The sequence below is a fragment of the Corvus brachyrhynchos genome, unplaced genomic scaffold, assembly GCF_000691975.1.
Source record: "Corvus brachyrhynchos isolate BGI_N302 unplaced genomic scaffold, ASM69197v1 scaffold152, whole genome shotgun sequence".
In the NCBI taxonomy this organism is placed as follows: domain Eukaryota; kingdom Metazoa; phylum Chordata; class Aves; order Passeriformes; family Corvidae; genus Corvus; species Corvus brachyrhynchos.
The window spans coordinates 1,644,972-1,651,156 of NW_008237447.1; positions in this window are offsets into that span (position 1 = coordinate 1,644,972).

The window sequence follows — 6,185 nt, forward strand, 5'->3', positions numbered from 1 at the left end:
GGGGGGCTTCCCTCGGCACCGGGGTACCGCCACCATCCCCGGCATTACCTCCCGCGGCCCGGGATAACCCCTCCAGCCTCGGGATAAGCCCCGTTGCCCTGGGTACCCCCCCGCATTCCCGGGATAACCCCGCCCCGCAGCCCCACACCGCCCGGATTCAGCGCGAGGAATAATGCTGATGACAGCGGTGCTTGGGTTTCGGCTACAAGTCGTGTTTATATCCTAAGTCAAGGATTTTTTTAATGTGTGTGTGTGATGCTCTGCCAGTGAGGAGCTGCACGAAAGAAAACTGGGCGGGAGCGTAGCCGGGATGGGTGACGAGAACTAGCTGTAGGGATGTTCCACACCCTAGAACTCGTGCCCAGTATATAAACTGGGGAGTTAACTGGAAGTGGAGCCAGTCTGGGTTCAGGAAGGGGATAGCAAACAATTGCATTGTGCATCACTCTAAAAAATTATATTATGATATTATTATTGCGTTTTACTTCGTTTTCAATTATGAAACTCTTCTTATCTCAACCTAAAAGTTTTGCTTTTGATTCTCCTCCCCACTCCACCGGGCTGAAGAGGAGAGAGGGGGCTTGAGCGAGAGGTTGTGTGATGCTTCGTTTCCAGCTGGACTTAAACCACAGAACAAGCAGGAGCTGTGACATCGCACTGCCAGGCTTAACTTCAGGGCAGAAGGGAAAGCAGCCGATATGGGGGGTATAGTAGGTATCAGTGGTAGAAAACAGGACACACAGCAGTTCCATGTGAGGACACCATGCTGTGAGAGGTGGGAGAAGAGACAGGAAGTCACTGTTCTGGATTCATTTGTCTTATTTGGAATTTCCCCAGTAGAATAAAATGTTTTTACACAGATGTTTTTACAACATGATGTCTGCTCTTCCTAATTTCTCCAGGTAACTCATACATGGAGGGAAGAAGGGATTTGACTCTGCGTGTTTTCATGAAATGTGGTGGAAAATGTGAGAGCTTGGGTGTTCGCTTGAGTTCTCCCCACACAGCAGGTGACACGGGAAAGGGTTTGCTGGGGCATGGGGACACTCGGGTTTCCCTGCCACCTTACCCGGGGACCGTGAGCAGGTTTGCAGGCAGAGGAAGCCACCCTGTGGCCACAGGCAGGAGACTGCAGATGGGTTTCCCGAGGCCGTAAAAAACCAAGTTGCTTCTCACCTTGGCCCCTGTATCCCAGCTGATGAATATACTGCCTTTATGGGTGATGGTTTTGCTCCCAGGTGATAATACAGAAAATTGCCCAGCCTTCCCAGGAGCTAAAACACCAGTGCACGTAGTTTGTGCTTAGCAGTGGTACAAAACAGGTTGGCCATGAGATGAGGACCCACATGATGACAAAGGAAGAGGTGTTTTTTCAGGAATCTGAAAATCTTTCCTGCTAACGAAGTGAAAAATACTCTGAAAGCCTCCAGATTCCCTTTTCACTTCAAGCTATTGTTAGCAGGGCACAAACGATGTTAGTCAGCAACCTTAGTCACTGTGTACCCTGGTGTATGGGAACTGCAGTAAGAGACAAATGAACAGGGTTCAGCGTTGTCATGCTGAGGCTCTGTTTGTTAAGGTTAAAATATCAATTTGCATTAAAGACCTTTTCTGTTGGAGAAGTGATGACTGATACAGGCTCATTAGACTCGATGGCTGTGTACAGATGGAGAAACAGTTGTCAACAAAATAAGATGGGAATACTGAAATAGAATGAAAGGGAAAACATAACCCCATCAATTTACAAAACAGTGCAACTGACAGGCACATTGCTGTATCCTCGTTGTGCTTGTACCATACAGCACATTTGCTTGGAAGTGTGGAGGGTTGGAGATCACCGTGTTCACAGTCAAAGCATAAATGTATGCAAAATGAGAGGGGAAACTGGCTGATTGCTGGATCTCCATCACTGGAGGTTTTTGACATGTGGCCACACAAAGCCCTGCCTCACCTGATCTGGTGCTGGTGACAGTCCTGCTTTGAGCAGGAGGTTGGATTCCAGAGGTTTCTTCCAGTCAACATTCTGTGTATTATTTCAGAAGTTTCTGAACTATTACAGTTATTTTTTATACCATACTGTCTCTATCATGCAGACAGTTCAATAATTAAGAGTTGGTAATTTAGGAGAAATCTTCAGAAAAAGATTTGGCTGTCTTGAAAATGCATAAAGCAATAAAGTGTACAAAATAGGTAATGTGACTGTATTTCTAAGAAAAGGGAAAGAAACAAATATCTTTAGGTTGATATAAATGACAAGCCAGCATTTACTAGATCACTACTAAAAACTGCCTGAATCTAGACAGAAGGTATAAAAAGAATTTCTTGCATTTCAAAATATCTGTAATAGTTCAGAAACACCACTGTGTCAAGCCTTGGCTCCGTTTTTTTACTACATCAGAGCAATTTCGGTCTTTGATTACTTTGAACTTCAGGCTGGCTAGTGATTTAACAGTCACCTTTCCTTTATTTTTGGTTTTGTTTTGACGAGGCAAATACATCAGTTTTAAAAGGCTCTATGCTTTTATTGTCACAAGTATTTTGTCTTTAAAAACTCCACAATTTGAAACTCCACAAGTTGAAATTGCCGAACCCACATGTTGAATGGAGAGCTCATTGGAGAAAAGCAATGAAAAAACCCTGGTGGGAATGACAGAATAAGGAGAAATACTGAGCTGTTTTTCCATTTTGCAGCAAGCTCTAGCTAGTCTTAACCTTTGCATTTCTCTCGGTATTGTAGTGCCGAAAGGAACACCGTACCTACCCAGCAGCTTTTCTAGGAATTCATTTACGCTGAGCAAAACTGCCATCTGAATAGAAGGAAGTAAGTTTAATAAAGGCATTTGAAGAATTGTGGCTGCCCACTGAAGATTGTTTCTTAAACTTAGGTATTGATCAACCATTTTCACCTGCACTGAAAGAACTTTTGGCGTGGAGTGATGCATCAATCACTTATATGCAGAGAACAGCAACACTCTGAAGAGCTGCTAAAAGAGAAATAAACAAGGGGAACAGTTTGCTGTCTTACTCTTCTTCAAGCCTGTTTGACAGGAAGCTCTATTCCAAGTATTCCAGCTCCATCAACACATGCAGTTTTCCGTAGCCTAGGGAAGATTGCTTGTGAACACTGCAGAAAGTTAAGTGAAGTGCTTTCCAAGCAGATAATGGCAGCCCTTGGTTTGGATGTGAAGTATTAAATCTTCCCCTCCCCCAGTAGTTTCTGATGTGGGAATTACAGACTCACAGGTTGGAAGGCAGCCCTGGAGACCACCTAGTCCCACTCCCTGCTGAAGCAGGGTAAGATGGAGCAGGCTGCTGAAGGCCGTGTCCAGTCGAGTTCTGAGTATCTCCACATCTCCATGGCATTTCAGGGGGAAAAATGGCAGGAAGCAAACTGACACCAGATTGACTGAAAAATTGGAAAGCAAACAGTTGCTGTATCAATGCTAAAATGCAACTACCCTAACCTAGGCACGTGCTCATGGAAAAAACCAAGTGAACAAGCATATTGCCAAAAGCTTGGTAGCATCACTGTGTCATGTTCCATTTTTTATAGTTCAGGGCACCTTCACTGTGTTTCAGGGAGGTACACGTTCTTCACACCACAGCACGTGCCAGTCCTGGGAAAGGATTCCAGCTTAAGGTATTAATTTTGTATTTGATTAATAACTGCTGCTTTGGGCTTCTTGCATTGAGTTGAATCTACTAGCAGCCTTAGAAATGGGTGCAGAAAGAAGAGCTTTCTGTCAGGACACTCAAGGACACCTGTGACAGATTGGGACTGAAATAGCCATCAAAGTGATTCCAAACACATGGTCCAAACGCAAAGGAGTTGCCACAAACTTCTTGCTACGTTTGACTCAAGATTACCCAGACTGGGTAAGTTGCAGATTTTCCAAATAAGAAGAAGATGAAAATGTGTGTGCACATCTGTGGACCTGCTGCTCCCTTTATGAAGAAATTGACCAGTGTGTTTGGCCAATTACATATGCAATGCAAAATCAAAGTTATGCTTGTGCACCAGATTCACCCCTTTGGCAAGTGACATGTAGTTGAAGAGATCTACTTTATTTGATTTATAATCTCCCCTGTAAAACACAGAGGGAGATCACTGGGGGTTTTCCTAGGCACACACTTGTAGAGCAGCAGTCTGTAGCTGACATGTGTGAAGGTTAATGTAAGGAACCTGAAAGGGACCCTTCCCTCACCAAAACAGAGGGTAGCTGTCATTGTCTGATATTTTAAGACTCCCTAAGTAAAATTCAAGGAAAAAAAGCTCTTGTGGAGATAAAGGAGTGTAACAGCTAGGGGAGGAGAATCAACCAGGGGCAGCAGAGGCATTCCCAGCTTTGAGTAACTGGAAAAAAAAAAAAGTTAGAGAAGACTAGAACAAAGAACAAGTGAACACACCTGTGTGAGTTTATCAGAGCAAACCCCCAAGCTCCCGAGGCTCCCGGGACAGCTGGCCAACACACTGGTGCAAGCTTGTAAGTGGAGGCTGTGTTTATATCCCCAGAAAAGCTTGTGAGTTACGGGAGTGACTCCCTCAGTTCCTGATTGCCTAACTACCCCTTACCTGGATTTATGGCTTTGGCTATGCACTCACAAAACCAGCTGAGGGCTGAAAGCTGGAGAAACCCTGCAGCCTGAAAAGCAGCCAGGGAAACTGCATTAAGTAGTCTTTCAACAGATGCTCAGTTTTGTTATGTCTTTAGAAGACAGACAAGGTTTAAATATTTCGCTGGTTAAATAAGCCTCAAGTTGCACCAGGAGAGGCTCAGATTGGATATTAGGAAAAAATTCTTCACTGAAAGTATGGTCAGGCATTGAAAGGAATGTCACACTGAAGATCCATCTAAAGGTAAAGGCCTGCTTGTAAGAAAGGCAAGTGCTGGGTGATGCTTCCTCTGTGAGACCCTTCCAAGTCCAGCTTACCTGTGCCCTGACTGCTCTGCCCAAAGTTGTGCCCCCAGCTTTGCATTCATGTGGTTGCAGCAGCAGTGCTCTCTTATGTTGTAACATTGTCATTTACATCACAGTTTTACAGGTTTGTTTCTAATAGTGTTTTCCTTGCAAATATCTGAACGCGATATTCTAGTAAACATCTTACTCTCTCGAGCTTTCTGTATCTGCAAACAATGCTACCTACTGATGTCTTAGTTTTAATTAAGCTCAAAATGTAATCTTAGAGGTCTAGAGGAAGAACTCAACATATAAAGGGTAGAGTGCCCTTAAAATGTGTAAGTTTTTTAGTAAAGCGCTGTAGTCGTCCTTCATATTTTTCGCTGAGGCATTTCAGACTGCTTGAAGTATAATGCAGTCTCCTGTCACTTAATTGCCACTTGCCTGTGGGAGGAAAAAGGGCTTGTTTGAGCAACACGGATGAAACACCCTCAAGGAAACGGCAAACATCATTGATCACGGCCTGCAATTGTCCCTTGAGTGTGGCATTGATGAAGCTTGCTGTGGTCTGCCGGTGTATTTGTAAAACGCAGACGGATTTCAATATTGTACTTGGTGATTTGTGAGTCAGTCCTCTCACGCTTCTCTGTTTGTGCTAATGAATTAGGAGATCAGTTTCACTGGGGGTGCAGAGCCTGTGGCAGAGCATTGATTAGGTATTTAGAAGAAAACATGCAAAAAGAGCATGCTGAGCAGCAGAAGTTAGGCAAAATGAAGTGACCAGTGTGCATTCATTTTTCCAGCAGTTTTCTGGGAAGTAGCAAAGCAGTCCTGATGTAGTCCTGTGTATGGAGGGACAGCACTGGGAAGCCAATCAGAATGGGTGAAGGGAAATGTGTACAATTGTGGGAGAATTGGAAGGAGAAGCACGAATGAGGTGCTTATTGTCTGTATTTGAAAGCTTGTTTTTCACCAGAGAGAACTTGCAACTTGTTTTTAATCGCTTTAACTCAGCTTTGTTAATTTTTAAAATTACATAAACGTCCTGAAGTGTGCTAAGAAGGCTGTGTTTTGCTGTCAGACATCTGGGGAATAAGACGTTCTTGTACTGAAGGGGTCAGTCTTTCCCCACTTTTTTCCTCAGGCAGTCTGTTGTTGAATTACTTCATTTTAGGTTATGGCTGATCGGGGGACTGAGCTATATTAACATGGTTATTTGTTTAAATATTTATTTTCCCGGCCTCATCAGGGTAATCGCGTTATGCAAAGTAAAAGCGAGCGGCCCC